The sequence below is a fragment of the Sus scrofa genome, chromosome 9, assembly GCF_054392235.1.
Source record: "Sus scrofa isolate SSC_HxYL_T2T_F1_AM1 chromosome 9, Sscrofa_HxYL_maternal_Yorkshire_Landrace_v2.0, whole genome shotgun sequence".
NCBI lineage: Eukaryota > Metazoa > Chordata > Mammalia > Artiodactyla > Suidae > Sus > Sus scrofa.
Window position 1 is genome coordinate 103,022,383 of NC_139391.1, and position 20,760 is coordinate 103,043,142.

The following is a 20,760-nucleotide window of genomic DNA, read 5'->3' on the forward strand; positions in this document are numbered from 1 at the left end:
AGAAATGGCTTTGAATGAATTTTGTTTTCATCATTTAGCCAGCAAATAATGATCCTTTTATAAATTTATTTAATTCCTTTGTCATGAGTCTTTTGCTCTTATTGTTAATGGTGGTTGCATTGTCTCTCCAGTTCTTATATGTGCTCAGCAAAGAATTGAGGTGAAAAAAAAGTGAAAATGTTACGGCTATGTTGCATGCATTAGAAAGCACAAGCAAGTTTATTAAAGCTCTCAGAGGGAGAGCAGGCACCCTGTGAATAGGGACTGGACCCACTTTACAGTTGGATTTCCCTATAAAGGCCCATGCTTTCGACCAGAGTGAAGACCTTTTTTTTTCCCTGCCTAGGCCTACTGTGTGTGTGTGAGGGTTGGTTGTTGATTGGTCTCAAGTGTGTGCCTCATGTGCATGGGCATATTTGATTTTCTGGTTGGTCTCGTGATACACCTGCTGATCTGCTGATTGGTTGGGGAAAGAGGGGTCTTATGATACATTTACTGGTAGGTTGGGCGTGTATATTGCCCCTGAGGGGTAAGGAATGGGCCACATATTTTCCTAGCAGGGAGTAGCAAGGAGTAGGCCTGATTCTCATGCTGGGAAAAGGGGCATTACAGTGAGATGGGCAGGGTGATGATGAGGATCTGATAATTTTTGTCTTGACCAGAGGCTTTGAGTTCAGTCTCCTTGAAGGGGACCTGAAGCCAAGCACTATCAAACCTCATTGATTATTACTTAATAATATAATATTATTATTTATATAATATTTATATAATATTATTTATATAATATTATTATTTATATAATATTATATAAATAATATTATTATTTATATAATATTTAATTTAAATATTTAATATTTAATGTCAATACCTGAAAATGATATATTTTAAGAGAATTGATTGTTATACAACATTTTGGGGAAAGAAAAGCAAAATCATATTTTTGTCTTTAACAGACAGGCTTTTCTCATTAAATAGAAATGTAACAATTTAATGATATAATGATTCTAAGAAAAATACCTTCTAATATGGTTATAATCTCCTGGAGTGTCTGTGTGTAGGCACACAGATCTCTGTGTATTTTTTTTTTTTTCCTGTTTTCTCTCTGAAACTGCTTGAAAATCTAGGAAAGAGACAGTATAATGTTTGACTTTTCTAACTTCAAGGAAGCATAATAATAAGGCATTGAGGAAATTGGGTAGTGATTCTCTAATGAACTTGGGCAGTAATCTTCCCACAAAGTGTTCATGCATTTCTCTTTATCCCCATACCTGAGATCATGCCTATCATCCAGAGTTATGACAGTGTGTATGAACATTTTTCCAATACTGCCTGGAACCACCACACAGAAGAGTTAAGCAGCTTCTCACTTGTAGGTTTATATATCTGGGTTTCTTTCTTTTTTTTTTTTTTTTTTTTGAGTGGTAATTTTTATGCTTTAATCACATATAAGATGTCAGAACAGATGTTGCATCATTTCCTAGTGTTTCTGTTATCTCCAAGCCTGTTCTTTGTTACAGAAGGGAAGCCTGCTGTTAGGCGAAGCTTAAATTCAAGCATAACATAGCTGTTTTCCCACTAATCCAGTTATGTGCTTTGATGGAAGTAAGTGGTAGATGATAAGAGCGGCAATTCAATCACAGCATGTTCTGATTTACAGGCAAAATTTCAAATATTGACACAGAGAGTAGGATTTGTTTATGAAAGAGAGAAAGTTTGACAGTTTAGGAGTAAAATACTGCAAGCCAGTGAAGGATGAAAGGAAAACATGCTGATTGTGGGCAGTATGTGAGTGAACACCTGAAGAAGATGGTCTTGTACAGTTTCAATACAATCACATATCCTTTTATTTAAGAACTAGGCACAAATGTTATGATTCCATTAATAACCTTTGAGTCACTTTTCTTGTGAGAAGCTTTCCTAATTTGGTGTCATTATAAAATGCTATCTTTGATTATTCCTCAGAAAGAAATAATCAAAATATAATTCCTTACCTTTGCTATAAGATGTAGGAGATAACTTAAAAACCAAAAAAAACAACAACAAATAAACCTCTATTCCTGGAAATTTCCTTATGCCACAGACAGGCCAAAAATTTAAAAATAAACTCTACCCTTTATCCCAACTCTAGTTAACTATACAACAACTCTATAAGTATAAAATGAGAAGTAAGGACGCATAGCCACGTAGGAGGCTGGGAAGGGATGATCATGATTAAATGATCTGGTGACCTGAGTAAGGCTCACCTCTGGTTAAGCGCCCTACTTCCCATTCTCAGACAATCCTGCCTCTTAGAACTGTATAGGGATAATGCACCATCTTTGAAACCACTAGCTGCAGGAGCTTATGCAAGTTACTTAAGGCTTACAAATCTGTTTCCTCCTCTTTGAAAGGGACAAATCTCCTGTTTAACTTGCCAACATGTTGAGCACCAAATGGAATAACACATGTAAAGTGCTTATTGATTGTAATCATTATTACGGTTTTTGTTGTTGTTGTTATCATCCTCCAGCACTTTTCTACCAGCTGTTGGGAGATAGTTCTCCACGAATCTGTCACATTTCTTCGAGTATGAGCACTAGTAGCCAGTTTGCTCAGATTTCTGTACATTCCAGGATATGTGAAGATAGAGAAATGGCTCCTTCCCCAGAAGGGATTGACAATGCAGAGTAATTAAGATATTGTTCTCACTGGAGGATGAGCCAGCTGCTGGCATGGGGTCAGGGATTTCCTCAGGTTGGAATTCCTTGCCCAAACACACCTACTGCCTGTGAAGGTACCCCTGGCTCTATTCCTGTACCCCTGTGGGAATTGCATCTGGGGCCTAAGCAAAGATTGCACTCTGGCCATTGGTGCTGCTCTTGGTATTGCTGTGAAGAGTAAATGGCCTTTTCTTTCAGACCCAAAAGACTTGTATTTTTCTGCTAGTATCTTTGAAACTGTAGGTGGATTACTTGTTAGCTTGCAAATAGGATAAAAAAAATCTCAGACACTTCCCAGTTCTTGGCTTGACAGTTTACCACCAACTAATGTGAGAGTGGGGGTTTGTTTAAATATCGAATTGTACTGTATGTGCAAAAAAGACATGATTTGGATTGTTCCTTTTCCTATGTGCTTTCAATTTCAGTTCTATTTCCAAAATAGAACTAATGTGTTCCTAGACAAGGGCATGGTTTTCTTAGCTAAGGAACTTTCCTACTCTGAATGTAATAATGAGCATATTGGTAAGTTGTGGCACAATTTAAATTTAAAAGTGATTTCTTCATCCTTGTAAAAACAGGACCTTTTTTTGCAGGAGCTCAAGTTAAATGAAAGATACTTGGCACACCAATACAGTTTTGTGATAAATGAATTCTAGGAGAGTAATTTCATTTTATGTCATATGAAATAGTCATCCATCTAGATTTCAGGAAAACTTTATGCTGATGCATATCTCATTATGCCAACAAACAAGAATATTTTAGTTTATTCCCTCCCTATTTAAAGTGAGGTCTGAGGTCTGGCAGCCAGTTAGAAATGCAGAACCTCAAGCTCCACCTCAGACCTATGGAGCTGGATTCTGCATTTTTCAAGTTTTCCAAGTGATTATTAAGCAATAGAGAAATCAGGGTACATTAGGGAAGTACTTTTAGCAAAGTCCAGCAGGCATCTGTCTGAGGCTTGTTATTACAAATCATGCTAATCAATGACTTAGATTTTAAGACCTTGGTAATTCATAGAATTGCTAGTATTGTAGAAGTTTATGAATATTTTGTAGCCATTTGTTTTTGGAGGGAGGAGGTATTAAAAACAGGAGAAAGAAGGAATAAAGTTCATTAAAAGAAGCAAAGTTTTTTCTCTCATACACTTTTTTTTTTTGAGAAAATAAACGGAATCACTACTGTATACCTGAAACTAACACAATATTTAAATCAACTATATATCAATTTTTTAAGTACTATTAGTAAAAGAAAAAGATGGGTGCTCTTCACCTAAAAGACACAAGAAAATTTAAGATTGCAACAGAAAGATTCTGAAATAAAGGACAGATTTATAAATTATAATAACAGAGGAAGTAATCAAGGTTATTTAGTTTTTAAGAAGAGATCGCCAGAGGATAACTTAATTGCTTTGCAAGTATAAGAAAAGTTTATAAAAAGGTGTTAATGAGTATGATAGAATTTTTTTCATGACTTATATGGTATACTAAAGATAGCTCTTGATGATTAGAATTTAGTTGCATTTGCAGTTTTAGAAATAGCAAAGTAATTCTTAAGACAGAGGGAATACTTTTATTTTGAAATGAATTGTAGTTTTAAGAGGTTATTGACTTGTTTGCTGGGGCTAGAAGGACTATGAAAAGACTTCCTGCCCAATAAGCACAGATCAGTATCAGTGCTTACTGGGCCAGATTTTTCAAAGTTGAAGCATACCTCAGAGGTATTGCTGATTTGGTTCCAGACAACACAGTAAAGCAAGTTTCATGATTTTTTAGTTTCCTGGTATCTATAAAAGTTTTGTTGACACTATACCGTGATCTGTTAAGAGTGTAAGAGCATTATATCTTTTAAAAGTGTACATACCTTAATTAAAAAATATTGCTAAGTAATGCTAATCATCATCTGAGCCTTCAGTGAGTCTTTCTTTTTGCTGATGGAGGGTCCTACCTTGATGCTGACCATTGACTCATCAGGGTGGTGATTGCTGACAGTTGGGGTGGTTGTGGCAATTTCTTAAAATAAGACAGCAGTAAAATGTGGGGGGGGGGGGGTCAGGGGATGACATCAGAATTTTATAACAGGAGTTCCCGTTGTGGCACAGTGGTTAACGAATCTGACTAGGAACCATGAGGTTGCGGGTTCGATCCCTGGCCTTGCTCAGTGGGTTAAGGATCTGGCGTTGCCGTGAGCTGTGATGTAGGTTGCAGACACGGCTTGGATCCTGCGTTGCTGTGGCTCTGGCGTAGGTCAGTGGCTACAGCTCCGATTCCACCCCTAGCCCAGGAACCTTCATATGCTGCAGGAGCGGCCCAAGAAATGGCAAAAAGACAAAAAAAAAAAAGAATTTTATAACAAATTTCACCAGGTGATAAAGTATCTTTGTGTTTTAAGTGACCAGAGTCATCCTTTCTCATATTATCGGTATTATAGTATCTCTACTTTGCAAACACATTCAGTGTGTGTGTCTTTCTCGTGTTCTTTAGGCAGATCCAGTCATCAAGTAATCAGCTTCACTTACCATGAAAATATTAAATGTAATGATCAGCTCTACATCATAGTGTTGATGAAGAGAGAGTGATTAAGGAGTACATGAACATTTGGTCACTTCAGTTAAGCTTCATCTTGGGGAGCTGGCACTCAAATTTCCACAGGGCAATGAAAAAATACTTGGATTAGGAATAATACTGATATGATTATTGTATCTCAAGAATGTTGAGAGCTTCTTATATTTCTAGTTGAGTGAGTACTCTGCAATTAGAATTTTGCACACTGGTTGATCAAACGGTGGTTGAGAAAATATAAATGTGAAGTAGAGGTAAGCAAGGAAGCTAAATATGGATTACTTTTGAAACAAAAGAGTAGCACACTCTCAATTGTTGTGAAATTCTTCTAAATGCATATAATTAGGTTTAAAAGTTTCTGTACCAAATGAAAACAGAATATATTAAAAATAATACTTGGGACTTATTCAGAAACTCATTCAACATTTTGATAAAAGTCAACAGATTGAATTTTGGGCATGTCATGATTCAAGCTAATTGGAATAGTTAAAATACTAATACGTTTCAAAAGTTTTGTTGGGGGAGTTCCCATCATAGCACAGCAGAAACGAATCTGACGAGGAACCATGAGGTTGTGGGTTTGATCCCTGGCCTTGCTCAGTGGGTTAAGGATCTGGCATTGCCGTGAGCTGTGGTATAGGTTGCAGGCGTGGCTCAGACCTGTGTTGCTGTGGCTCTGGTGTAGGCCGGCAGCTGTAGCTCTGACTAGACCCCTAGCCTGGGGACCTTCATCTGCCGCGGGTGTGGCCCTAGAAAGGACAAAAAGCCCCCCCCCCAAAAAGTTTTGTTGGGTAGTGATTTATAAAGAGACAAACATAAATTTTATCTTAATGTTACCAATATTTTCACTTTTTATTGATGCTTTTTCTTTTGATGTATACGGAATGTATACATTCTACTCATTTATATATAATATTTTTCCTAATAGTTAAAACTATCAGATATAAATGACATGATTTTAGAATTTGAACTTTTTTTTCTTTTTTGGTCACACCCATGGCACATTGGAAGTTGCCAGGAGAGGGATTAAATCTAAGCCACAGCTGCAGCAACCCCAGATCCTTAACCCACTGTGCCACTGAGGGAACTCCTGAAGAGCTTTCTGATCGATCTAGAAAAGCCTTTTGTTTTGGAAAAATCTAAAGCTCAGAGAAGATTATTGAATCAGTTGTGGCCATGGTTGCTCATTAGAGGCAGGATCTGGACTAGACCTGCTTTTTCTAAATTGAATTTTAAAATGGTTAGTTCTTTATTTAAAAAAAAAAAAAATGTCCTATAGACTAAGGAAACCACAAATCAGCAGCCAGGGTTGGAGGACAGCAACATCATTTTGAGGACAGGAATGAAGATAATCATAGCATCTCTAACTGTGGGAGGGTGACCACACTTCTGGTTTTCCCTGGATAGAGAGCAATATGAGAAATTAAAATCACATTCACAACATTAGCAAAAGCTATGAATTATCTAGCAGTACTATTAATAATATATTTAGGGCCTGCATTTTATGTTATTTTATCTTATGTATTTTATTGAAGTATAGTTGATTTAAAATATTGTATCAGTTTCAGATATTCAGCATAGCAACTCAGTATTTCTACAGGTTATACTCCAATAAAAGTTATTACAAGATAATGGCTATTATTCTCTGTGCTGTACAATATATCCTTGTTGTCGCTCTACTTTGTACATAGCAGCCTGTATCTCTTAATCCCCTGCTACTTTCTTGTTCCTCCTCCTTCCCTTGCCCCACCGGCAACTATTACTTTGTCCTCTGTATCTGTATATATTTATTTGTTTTATTTTTTTAGATTTTACATGTAAGTAATATCATACAGTAGGTAATATCATAAAGAGTCTTTCTCTGACTCATTTCACTATACCTGATATTCTCTAGGTCCATTCACATTGCTGCAAATGGAAGAATCTTTTTTTTCAATCCAATGTATTTATGTACACACCATATCTTCTTTATGCATTATCTGTTGATGAACACTTGGGTTGCTTCCATATCCTGGGTATTATAAAAAGTGCTGCTATAAACATTGAGGTGCATGTATCAATTTGAATTAGAGTTTTCTCTTTCTTCTAGATATATACCCAAGAATGGAATTGCTGATTCATATGGTAGTTCTATTTTTAGTTTTCGGAGGAACCTCCATTCTATTTTGTCTTCCATAGTGGCAGTACCAATTTATATTTCCATTGTTGAATATAATGTTGACTGTGGGTTAGTCATACGTGGCCTTTATCTGGATTTTTAAAATTTTTTTAAATGATAGCTGATTTACGATGTTCTGTCAATTTCTGGTATACAGCAGTGTGACCCAGTTACACACACACAGAGACATATACATGTACATACACACATATATATCTACACATTATTTTTCTCACATTATCCTCCATCATGTTCCATCATAAGTGACTAGATATAGTTCCCTGTGCTATACAGCAAGATAAGAATTTTTATTGTGAATGTATGTTGAGTTCTGTCAAATGCTTTTTCTGAGTCTCTTGAGATGGTCATGTGGATTTTGTCATTTCCTTTTGTTAATGTGATGTATCACTTTGATTTGAACATGTTGAATCAATCAGTGCGACTATAGAATGAATCCAACTTGATCATGCTTTATGATCCTTTTTTTGTATTGTTAGATTTGTTTGCTAATATTTTGTTGATGATTTTGCATTATATAAAACAAACATATTGGCCTGTAATTTTGTTTTTTGTAATGTCTTTGGTTGTGGTGTCAGAGTAATGGTGGCGAATCAGAGGATGAATTTGGGAGGGTTCTGTCTTTTTCAGTTTTTTGTGCAGTAGTTTGAGAAGGATAGGTATTAGTTCTTCTGTATATGTTTGGTAGAATTCCCCATGAAGCCATTCGGTCGTGGACTTCTGTTTGCGAAGAGGTTTTTGTTTTTAATCACAAATTCACATTCACTGCTAGTGATCAGGCTGTTTAGGCTGTTTATTTCTCCTGCTTCAGTCTTAGAAACTTGTATACAGATTTTAGAAATTTGTCCATTTATTCTAGGTGTCCAATGTGTTGTTATATAACTGTCCACAGGATTCTATTTTTTTTTTTAAATCTCTGTGTATTGGTTTTATTTCTCCCCTGTTATTTCTTATTTTGTTTTGGGTCCTCTCTTTTTTGGTGAGCCTGGCTAAAGGTTTATCCATTTTGTTTATATTAAAAAATAGCTTTTGATTTCACTGATCTTTTCTATTTTTTTTTAATCTCTATTTTATTTCCTCTTTGATCTTTGTTGTTTCCTTCCTTCTGCTGACTTTGGGTTATGTTCTTCTTTTTCCAGTTATTTTAGGTGGCAGGTTAGTTTGTTTGAAAAACTTTTTTTGTCTGTTTCTTGAGAAAGACCTCTCTTGCTATAAACTTTCCTTTTAAAACTTTTTGCTGCATCATATAGATTTTGGAGTTTAGTGTTCCCATTTTAATTTAATGTCTCAAGATATTTTCTGATTTCCTCTTTGATTTTGTCATTGACACACATCAGTTTTTAGCAGCATGTTGTTTAATCTCCACATGCTTGTTCTTAGCTCATCTTTATCTGTAATTAATTTTTAATTTCATACTTTTGTTTTAGGAAAAAGTGCTTGATATAATTACTATCCTTTTAAATTTGTTGAGGCTTGTTGTGTGGCCTACTATGTGATCTATCCTGGAGAATTTTCCATTTGCACTTCAATGTGTGTCCTGCTGTTTTTTGATGTAATGTTCTGTGTTTTTAAAATTATTTTTATATTATAGTTGATTTAATGTGAGAAAAAAAGAATGTATACATGTATGTGTAACTGGGTCACCATGCTGTATAGTGGAAAATTGACAGAACACTGTAAACCAGCTATAATGGAAAAAAAATAAAAATCATTATATAAAAAATAAATAAATAAAAATAAAACGTGCTGTCAATTTCTGCTATACAGCTATGCAGTTAGGCACATGCACACACACACAGACATACATTCTTTTTCTCACATTATTATCCCTCATGTTCCATCACAAGTGATTAGATATAGTTTCCTGTGCTATATCTCATTGCTTATCCATTGCAAATTCAATAGTTTGCATCTACTGGCCCAAAACTATTCTGTAGATCTCTATAGTCTAACCGGTCTGTTGTGTCACTTAAGACCATTCTTGCCTTGATGATTTTCTCTCTGGATGATCTATCCATTTATGTATGTGGGCTGTTAAAGTTCCCTACTGTTATTATGTTATTGTCAATTTATCTCTTTATGTCCATTAGTATTTTCTTTGTATATTTGACTGCTTCTGTATTGGGTCCACATATGTTAATGACCGTATTGCACTCTTCTTACATTGATCCCTTTGTTGTTATATAAGTTCCTCTTTGTCTTTCTATATAACCTTTGTTTTAAAGTACATTTTATTTGGTAGGAATATCTCTACCCAACCTACCCCCCACTTTCTTGTTGTTTCCTTTTTTGTGAAATATCTTTTCCATCACCTCACTTTCAGGCTGTGTGAGTCTTTAGGTCTGAAATGAGTGTCCTATAGCAGCATGCAGTTTGTTTTTTTTTTTTTTTTTCTTTTTAATCAGCAAGCTTCTATCTTTTGTTTGGAGCATTAGTCTTTTAACATTTGAAGTAATTATTAACAACCATGTACTTATTGACATTTTATTATTTGTTTTCTGGTTGTTTTCATAGTTTTTCTCCATTTTTTTTTTCCTTTTTGTTTCTTATTTTGTGGTTTCATGATTTTCTTTAGCTTTTAGTTTCCATTCCTTTCTTTTTATTTGCTCTGTATCTGTTGTTGGTTTTTGACTTGTTATCGTAGAGTTTATACATGTTGACCAAGAACTGTATCTACTTGTTTTAAACTCATAGTCATTTAAGTTCAACATTCTAAAATTTTTACTCCCCTCTCCACATTTTATGTTTTTGATGCCATGTTTTACATTTTTGTTTATCCTTAACTCTTTATTGTAATTATGGTTGCTTTTACATTTTTTTGTCTTTCAACCTTTGCACTAGTATGATCCTCAGTCCTTACTACATATTTGCCTTTCCTAGTGGGATTTTTCCTTCCCCCTTTTCCCTTAGTGGAAAACTCTTAGAGAAGACCCTTCAACATTTCTTATAGGGTAGGTTTAGTATTGATGGACTCTTAGTTTTTGCCTGCCTGAGAAGTTCTTTTTCTCTCCATAGATACCAAATAGTACTCTTGTTGGGTAGAGTACCTTAGGTTGTGTGTTCTTCCATTTCAGCACTTTGAATATATGAGAGTACTTTCCTGTCATCTAAAGAGTTTGTGCAGAGAAATCAGCTGATAACCTTACAAGGAGTCCCTTATATATTACACTTTGTTTTTCTCTTGCTGCCTTTAGAATTTTCTTTATCATTAGTTTCCCCCCACCACCTTTTTTTTTTTTTTTTTTTTTTTTTCTTCTGGTCCTTTTGCCTTTTCTAGGGCTGCTTCCTGCAGCATATGGAGGTTCCCAGGCTAGGGGTCTAATCGGAGCTGTAGCCACCAGCCTACGCCAGAGCCACAGCAACGCGGGATCCAAGCTGCTTCTGCAACCTGCACCACAGCTCATGGCAACACCAGATCCTTAACCCACTGAGCAAGGCCAGGGATCAAATCCGCAACCTCATGGTTCCTAGTTGGAACCACTGAGCCACGACGGGAACCACTGCATCATGACGGGAACTCCAACTTTTTCCATTTTTATTATGATATGTCTTTGTGTGAATCAATTTGGGTTCATCTAGTTTGGGGACTTCTGTGCCTCCTGTATTTGGATATTTATTTCTTCAAGTTTATGTAGTTTTTTGTCACAGTTTTCTCAAAAACATTTTCAATGCCCTCTGTCTTCTTCTGGGATCCCCATAATGCAAATGTTGGTAAACTTATTGCTATCTGAGAAATTTATTAACCTGTTCTCATTTCTTAAAATTTGTTTTTCCTTGTGCTGTTCTAATTTTTTTTCCATTATTCTCTCTTCCAAATCACTTATGTGTTCAGCATCATTTAGTCTGCTGCTCATTCTTTGATACTTTTTTGAATTATTGAATTCTTTATTTCTAATTTTTTTAAGTATTTTCTATTTTCTCATTAAATTTTTCACTGTGTTCATCTATTGTTTTGCCTAATTCAGTTAATATTTTTATTACCAATTTTTTGAATTCTTTATCTGGTAAATTGTTTAGTTCTTTTTTTCAGGGATTTCCCTCTTGTTATTTAAATTGAGAGCAGTTCCTCTTCCCTTTAATTTTGCTTAATCTTCTCTGCCTCTATGAACATAGGTGAAACAGTTACCCATTTCAGTCATGAATGTGTGTTCTTATGTGGAAGCCTCCCTATTCAGACTTTGTACCCAGTGCTTTTGGTGGGAGAGCTGGATTTTACATGGACACAAGTGATGTCTTCAGGATGTGTTGGCAGGTGTCACCTTGGCTGTGGGGTAGGGTTGGACATAAGGGGCTAGAGCTGGAGCCCAGTATGTGGTGAAACTCCCTTTGCTCAATGGCCATCACTACTTTTAGGGATGAAATCTGATTGCAAATTGCTGGAGCAAAATCCCTGAGTGTTAGGCCTGAGCTGGTTCTCTTCTCTTTACGTGTATGTTTTCCCCTTTCCCCATAATGGGATCCTTGCACTAGAGAGGGGGCATGCTGTTGCAAGGAGGACCATGGGAGCTCTTGGCTCATGTCATCCATAGACAGAGGTCTGAGCTATCTCAATTGAGCTGATTCTGCAAGTTTTTGTAGTTATTTCCCTTGGTCTGCTCAGATGAAGCCTGAATTGCAAGCTGATTACAGCTTCTGTCCCTACTCTGTTGTGGAGCCACAGCACAGAATAGGCAGGGCCCATATGGAATCTTAGCATAGATTAGGGCATGCTCTGTGGTGGAGTAGCCACCGTCAGAAATCTGGGCTCTTTCTGAGGTGCTGCTGGATTAAGTGCCACCAGTGGCCACTGATTAGTCATCAAAGCTGACATCAGGAGATCTCAGCATGATCATGTTGGTTATCTTCTGGGTTATTGCCTAGAATAGCAGTACTTGTGAGAAGGGCATATGGATCAGAACAAACTAGGAAAGTTCCTGAGAAACATCATGTGCTAATAATCGTTAATCCATAGGCAGTTGTGTTCAGGGTGCCTAATCTTTAGCTTACAGGTGATTGTGTCTAAGGAGAAGCACAAGAAAGGACTCTAAGCTATTCAGTTTTCAAGAATTCATTTCTAAAAGAAGCATAAGGAATATAATTTTTCTCTTAAGTGTGTAAGACGCCTACATCATTATGTGTATCCCTTGAAAGGGAACTAGGATCCTGCCCCAAGTCTGTTGACTGTTCCTTCTTTGTCTTTGCAGCCCCTTCCTTCCCTGGTCAACAACTGTCTGAACCTCCCCCTTAGAACTCCGGAAAGGCCATGGAGGATGAATGAGGCCCATTTCCTAAAAACAAGAAATGGGGGACACAGAATGTCTTTTGTGCCCGGGAGCCCCATAAGGCCCTGCTTGGTTACATTACTCTGCTGATGTAAACTGAAAGTGATTAGACACCATAGAGAAGAGTGTCAGGTGTTTGGGTTTGAGGGACAATCCTGACTTCAGTGGCTTAGTGAGTCTGAGCACTTTGCTTAACACTCTAAGCCTCATTTCCTCAACTGTATAACGGAAACCATGTTAAAACTAAGACCTTAAGCTTAGTAAAGGTTAAGTAAATCAATACATGTGAGGTTCTTAGTTGGCACAGTTGATTCTCAGGATATGTTAGCTAACATTTTTATTATTAATTTTGTAAAGTAAGAAGCTGGTGGAATAATGGAAATAGTAAACGAATAAACAAATTTTAGAAATGTATCCACAATCTTATATGAAGAATGGATCAGGAGCCAATAATTATTTAGTAAAAGGGGAAATTGGCTGTTTGAATAAACAGTCTAATCTAATTGTCACCTCATACTATTGGGGGAGATAATTTCCATCATGAGTAAATACCAAAATGTAAAATAAGCAAACAAAACCATCAAATATTAGCAGAGATGGTAGACATGTATTTACCTGAATGATGGATGGTTTTCTGAACATAAAGATATTTTAAGAAATCATAAAAATAGGTTCAACTTAAAATTAGAAGGTAAGCAGAAAACTGGAAAAAAAATAGGACTTATGATTCACAGAAAAAGTTTCAATTCATTAGCTATCTAGAAATTCAAGTAATTATTTAATATAAAAATTTAAATTGCAATTCAGCAAATAAGAGCATTGCACTTATTAGAGTGAAATGAGACTGTTACCCATATATTGTAAATTGGCACAATATTTCTGGAAAGCAGTTTACCAATAAAGAGCCTTAAAATCAGGAATTTCCGTCATGGCTCAGTGGTTAACGAATCCGACTAGGAACCGTGAGGTTGCAGGTTCCATCCCTGGCCTTGCTCAGTGGGTTAAGGATCCAGTGTTCCCATGAGCTGTGGTGTAGGTCGCAGACGCAGCTCATATCTCATGTTGCTGTGGCTCTGGCGTAGGCTGACGGCTACAGCTCTGATTAGACCCCTAGTCTGGGAACTTCTTAAAATCATTCTTAGCTAGGAATGTATACATAAGCATATGGGTAAATGCTATGAGCTATTTTTTCTGTATTTTAGGATAACCATTTTATTGATAATATTTCCTAGTTTCCAAATTGCCTATGAAAAATAGGAAAAATCAAAATAAATTAAAAGTATTAAGAATAAAACAGCCATAATTTTGATGATCATGACCTCTATTCACTTTCCTTTTATTTTCCTGCATCGCCATCTAGTGTCCAAAGTGTGGATAGCTTCTGATACCGTAATTTGCAGCTAATGACTGATATGCAAAATTATGTTTAATTTAGATAATCTATTTAAATTATATTATCTAAGTTTGTTATATAAATTACTTATAATAATTATATGAAGTAGTTTGCTTATATTTTTTAATTTAAAAAATGCCCAAGATCCAAAGTAAGCCAGTCTGAATAAGAGTTTTCTGTGCTGTTCATCTCCACAGTGTGAGCCCATAATTTACAGGGGAGGAAAAAAACAGTTCAAAATCCATGGATAATGAAGGGAATTTAAGGCATGCTGAGTGGCCACACTAAGATTAAATGGCCCACTTTGAAGTTCCAAGTGGAAGAATATCACCTTTGGGTTTATTTTGCCTTTGATTTTTAAAGATTCTAGGAGAAAACTACTCCAGCCCACCAACCTTTTCAGAGGGAGACTTGGTGCCTGCCATAAAGGTGTATTATAGGTGCCAGTTGTAGACAAGGTTGTGTTCCAGGTACTTGGTGCTTCTCTAACTTGTGTATATCAGGCAGTGCCGGCATTTCATCATTTTATGAGCAGCAGAACTCCTTCTCTCAGAAATATTTTGCAGAATGATTTCTTATTCAGTAGAGGACATCAGAGCAAAAAAATAGACATTGCCTTCACAAAACCAAGGGTTTAATTTATTTCATTTGAGAAATTTACAATTTGTTAGAGCCCCAAAGTGTGTTTTAACTCATGTGTACTTGACTATGATATTTGATGGGAAGAGTCATTGAAAGCATTGAAATTTATTATTCTTGGTTATCTCAGAGACTGTTTCAAGCATGAAACTAATGTCTGAGGGACACTTGTATCATCACATTAATGAACTTTATTTAAATCTCACTAAAACTGACGCTGTTGATATGAATCTTTCAATCCATTCTTCTTCTTCCTTTTTTTTTTTTTTTTTTCTTTTTTGGGCTGTACCCACAGCATACAGAAGTTCCTAGGCTAGGTTCAAATCAGAGTTGCAGTTGCCAGCCACAGCCATAGCGACGCCAGATCTGTGACCTACATCGCAGCTCACAGCAATGCTTCATTAACCCACTGAGCAGGGCCAGAGATTGAACCTGCATCCTTGCAGATACTAGTTGAGTTAGTTACCAGTGAACCACAACAGGAACTCCTAGGAAATCATTCATACTTCACTGTAGAGCATATTACTGTCCCCCCACCCCCCCCAAAAAAATATCTTTAAAGTAATAGAATTGAGAGTTCCTGGTGGTTTAGTCATTAGGACTTGGCACTTTCACCCCTATGGCCAAGGTTTTTTCCTAGTCTGGGAACTGAGATCCCATATCAAGCCATTGCATACTAACTGAAAAATAAATAAACTAAAAATAAATTAAATGGTAGCTTTGAAGATGATTTATCATATACTTTGTGACAGGCTCCATGCTAGGTATTCTACATACATGTTCATTTGGATATTTCAATAATGTCTATTTGGACAGAATATTTATATTTATAAACGTACAAGTTTAACAGGGTATTGCAGAACTAAAATATAATTCCAACACTTAGAAGTCTATAGCTTGATTATTGATCAGTATTTCTGCATTGTCGTCTAACTTTATTAAATTCCAAACATCATTCACTCAATAAATATTGATTTTATTGTATTTTTTAAAAAATATTTTTACCTTTATACCTGTATATTTACACCTTTTTTTTTAGAGCCACATCTGGAAGTTCCCAGGTTAGGGGTTAAATCAGAGCTGCCTATACCACAGCCACACCAACACCAGATCCGAACTGCATCTGTGACCTTCACTCAGCTTGTGGCAGCACCAGATCCTTAACCCACAGAACGAGGCAGAGGCCAGGGATCGAACCCACATCCTTATGGATACTAGCCTGGCTCTTAACCCAATGAGCCACAACAAGAACTCCCCATATGCATACTTTTTATATGTCGGGTACCAAGGTTATGGTGGTGGGATGGCCATTTTCTTTGACCATGGCTTTTAATTCAATCAAAGAGGCTATCAAAAATGTACAAAAGGGAGTTCCCTTCATGGCTCAGTGGTTAACGAATCCAAGTAGGAACCATGAGGTTGTGGGTTCGATCCCTGTCCTTGCTCAGTGCTTTAAGGATCCGGCATTGCCATAAGCTGTGGTGTAGGTAGCAAACGTGGCTCGGATCCTGCATTGCTGCGGCTGCAGCTGTGGCCGGCAGTAACAGCTCCAATTAGACCCCCTAGCCTGGGAACTTCCATATGCCGCGGGTGTGGTCTGGAAAAGACGGAAAAAAAAAAATGTACAGAAGGAGTTCCTGCTGTGGTACATTGGGTTAAGAATCCTACTGCAGCAGCTTGAGTCGCTGCAGATGTGTGCATTTGATCCCTGGCCTGGGAGTTCCCATATTCTGTGAGTGTGGCCATGAAAAAATAAATACAAAAGAAATGTAAAAATAATGACTGTGATATATTCATAGAAAAGATGTATCTAGGCCTATGAGAATGTCTCCTGGGGTGATTTGACCTAGTCAGGGAAGATCAGGAAAGCCTTTTATAAGGAAAGAATGTTGAGGTAAGTGGGACAACTTTAGTGAAGAAGAAAAGTGTTGTGGGCAGAAGGAGCTGAGTATTTGGAAGAAGAGAATGTCCTGGTGCTCAGGCAGGGACACATATCGCTCTTGATTTCTACCCCAGGTGCTTACATTACCCCATACACCTTCCTGTCTCATCCTGCTGGCGGAGACTTTTCTCAGCACTTCTAACAAATGATCTACTTGGTTGAATTTTTTTGGGATCAGGAAAGGAACAAGTACGATGTTAGTTTGCATATGGAGCTTTGGAGGGTTAGTTAAGCATACATTTTTTTAAAGAAGTATGTTCTTAATAGATGACAAAAGCAGAACTCCTTAAGTCTGTTTTCAATCACCGTATAGTATTTCAAAGCTTTAAAATGCTGTATTATTAGACTTTTGCCCTAAGGTTTTTACTGTAAATGTGGTTTATATATTAAATCTGTGGTTTATAAATTAAAATCTGGGCACATGTCACTAAAGACTGCAGTTGCACTTTGTGAGAGTAAACCTGTTCTCTCCCCCCCTTTTTTTTCCTATTTTAGAAGCAGCTAAGTCTTAGATGTCTCAAATATATATTTTCCTAAGTTAGAATTTTTCTGATTTCTCATCCATTTCCTAGGAGAATAAGATTTGCTGTAGGGATTTATACTTTGTTCATCCTCTCTCTGCATTATTTATGAGTTTTGTTAGGAGTATGTTTTTCTGTTATACCACACCGAATCTGTATTTAATTAATTTAATTTATATTTAATCAGTTTGTTTTAAAGTGTCTTAATGAGATATTTCACTTTTCTGTGTGAAAAGCAGGTCAAGGCCATCTGAAAGACCTGGGGCAATACATTATTCAGTGCTCACTTTCTGCATAACTTGTAATTTTATCAAGATTCACGATTTAACTAAATCACATAACATTTCCTGTAACCATTTCTAAGGATTTTGTAAGGTCAGATATTTTACTGTTAATGTGTTGGCAATCTCTTTTTTTTTTTATCTTTTCCTGAATTTTTTTTTTTTTTTACTTTTTAACGCAAAAATTCTCACATTCCTTTGCTTTCAATGTGTGGAATAAGATTGTGTCAGATTATCAAACAATGGTGATAAAAACAGTGGGATGTGAATCTGAAGATACTAAGTTTTCAACTTTTGAATTTATTTAAAACAGAAAACAAGTATATTGCAGCTTTGTTCTCTTACATGATGTACCCAAAATAGTGTCCAAAGTAAACATGAGAAAGAACTCAATTATTTATCTGCGCAGGACATTTTACTTCCTGTTTTATCGATACTCCCTAACTTTCCACCTCCTGCCTAACTTTATCCTGATGACCTTACCTCATTGTCCATTGGAGACAAAAGCCACAGGCAGTTATATCCTCTTCCCACACCAAATCTCTGTACACCCAACTTCTGTGTTCAGCCCCTACTCCTTTCCTAGAACAATGAAGTTGATACAGTTTTTTAAAGGGTAGTTCCTCTGTAAGCCACATGTATCCATCCTTCCAAGAATTTTGTTGTTCACCTCTGTTCTATTTCCTGCATCTTTTTCTTCCTTCTCTCTTTAGTAGCAATCCTTTCTTGCTCTTGTGACCCTTCTCTTTAAAGAAGCCTTTCCTGAACCCAAGTCCACCACCATAGGGACCACCCTCTTCCTTCTCTGCTTCCCACCCTCAGCGCTCAGAAGCCTTGCTTCTGCACAGGCTCACAGGCTGATGTGTCCCATTGTTGTTCAGTGCATTCTGACGTGTTCCACCCCCACCTCCAGACGTGGCCTGTAGAATGTGGATGCCTTCAGAGGGCACTTTTCAGTCCTCATCTCTTCTGTCTCCGTTCTGCAGTGTTCTTCTTGAGACTTTTATTTTTTATTTATTTATTTTTTATTTTTTCCTCTCATCATCCAAGAAAGTCCTGTCTCCTGATTTCCTTCCTGCCTCCATGGGAACTTACTCCTACTCATTTTTCTCAGGGACTCCTCCTCTGCTTCATTTTTATTCACATGGTTTTAAACCAAATTTTCTGTGCTGAAGCTTTCTATTTTTTATCTTTAATCAAGACTTCTTTTGAGCCTCTTGCTTTCAGCGTTGTGATTCTTGACATCTCCATTTGCATATCTCACATACTGAAATTTTGGCCTCATGTGAACTCTGACCTTCTCTTCCTGAAATCACTTTCAGCTACTCAGATGCCCACGTCAGAAACCTGGCAGTCATTCAAGGCACCATAACCTTGATTCTTGCTCCAGAATAGGCCTCGAACCCCTCTTTTCTGACCATCTCCATAAAATCAAAGCTACCTTCTCTGTGCAGCTGGGTTATTCAGTGGCCTGATTATTTTCCTTCCTTTAAGTTTTGCTCACCTGAAATCTATTTCCCAAACAGCAGCAAGGATGAGCTCTTAAAGTTCTGGATTAAATGATTTTGCATTTGACTTAGGATCTTCTGTGACTGCTTGACACAATAAATTCTGATTCTTCAGCACTTCCACGAGGCCCTGCGTGACCCAGCCCCTGCCTCCCTTCAAGTCATTAGGCCTCTTATGTGACTGAGCTAAACTCCCTTCCTTTATGTTTCCCTAAAAGGCTTTTTTCTTTTTGTCACATCAGGGCCTTTTTACATGTTATTTATTTGTCCAGACTATTCTTCCTCTTTAGTCTTCAGTAAAACATTTCTCTAGAATCACAAGAAATGACGTTTTGGGGGAAGTTTTCCCTCAACTGCTCACTGTCCAAATTAGAATCCATTCTCCAAATATTGTCTCTTAGAGCATAGTATTATATTGCTTTACAGAACTCATCAGGATTTATTGTAATATATTGAGCCGCAGAACAGGAATAGTTAAAAATCCCAGACTCCTGCCGTTGTGCTGATCTGAATCCTGACTCTTTATTACTCATTTGTTGTGTGACTGTGGACAAGTTATTTAACTACGGTTAAGGTCTGTCATGGAGACAGGAAGGAAGAAGGGAAGGAGGGAATGAAGGAAAGAAAGAGAAAGAAAGAAAGAAAGAAAGAAAGACAGACAGTGGAGTTCCAGAAAGAAAGAAAGAAAGAAAGAAAAAAAGAAACAGTGGAGTTCCTGTCGTGGCTCAGCATAAATGAATCTGACTAGCATTCGTGAGGATGCAGGGTCAGTCCCTGGTCTCGCTCTGTGTGTTAAGGATTTGGCATTGCGACAAGCTGTGATGTAGGTCAGATTCAATCCCTAGCCTGGGAACCTCCGTATGTCATGAGTGCAGCCCTAAAAAGACAAAAGACACCACCACCCCCCCCCCAAAAAAAAACAAAAAGAAGTTTCTTATGGATAATAATAATACTTACTTAAAGGTAAGTAAAGAGGAAATGATTAATGTTTGTAGCTCAAATCATAAATGCAGCACATAGTAAGCACCATGTAAGTACTTACGTATGTACATACATATGCGTGTATATGTGCGTAATTTATCTAATGTCTGAAGGCACTGAGCTATCACCTGTCACAACTCTGGACATATAACAGGCTGCTAGTGAATATTTGCTTAAGGGATTGATGAACTGTGCACCTTTTAATTAGGCCTCAGGGATCTTCAGAGAAAAAAGAATGATATATTTGCTAGAATATATAGTCACCTCTGCAAAATTTATATTCTGGCTGTAGTCTACGTATTAAAATCATTTAATTATGTTTTTGATCTGAGACTATCATCAGCATTTTACTTGGCCAGCCCCTTACCTTTTAGAGAGTATATTTTTATTACCCTCATGTGACAATCCGACACCAGAAACCCAAGGGACTTGTACCAGTAACAGATTTAATAAATGATAGGATGCTTCCACTCATATTAGCCACCTGATATCCTTGCAGGACTCCTAGTGTACTTATCTTTTTGGAAATATCCAATGAATTATGTGAATACTTTGCATATGGCTGGTGAAATGACTTTAGTGATCCTTCTTGAATTTCCAGTTTTGGGCATTATTGTTGGAGTTTGTTTTCTCCTCCTTCAGCCTCTTTGTTCAGGCCCTTATCACTCACAGCAATAACTCTCTCAGTGATCTGCTTGCCCTTTCTCTTGCTTCTGTGATCCCACTGCATTCCATCTTTAACCTCTAGAGGGATAGTTTTAAAAGGCCACCAGTTTTTCTTGATTTTTTTCCCAATTATAT

At 36.9% G+C, this 20,760-nt stretch overlaps 1 protein-coding gene across 32 annotated transcripts in view; it reads left to right on the top strand.

Annotated features, from left to right (window-relative positions):
- The window catches only part of CACNA2D1 (calcium voltage-gated channel auxiliary subunit alpha2delta 1), a 484,107-nt gene that overhangs the window by 352,306 nt on the left and 111,041 nt on the right, over positions 1-20,760 (top strand).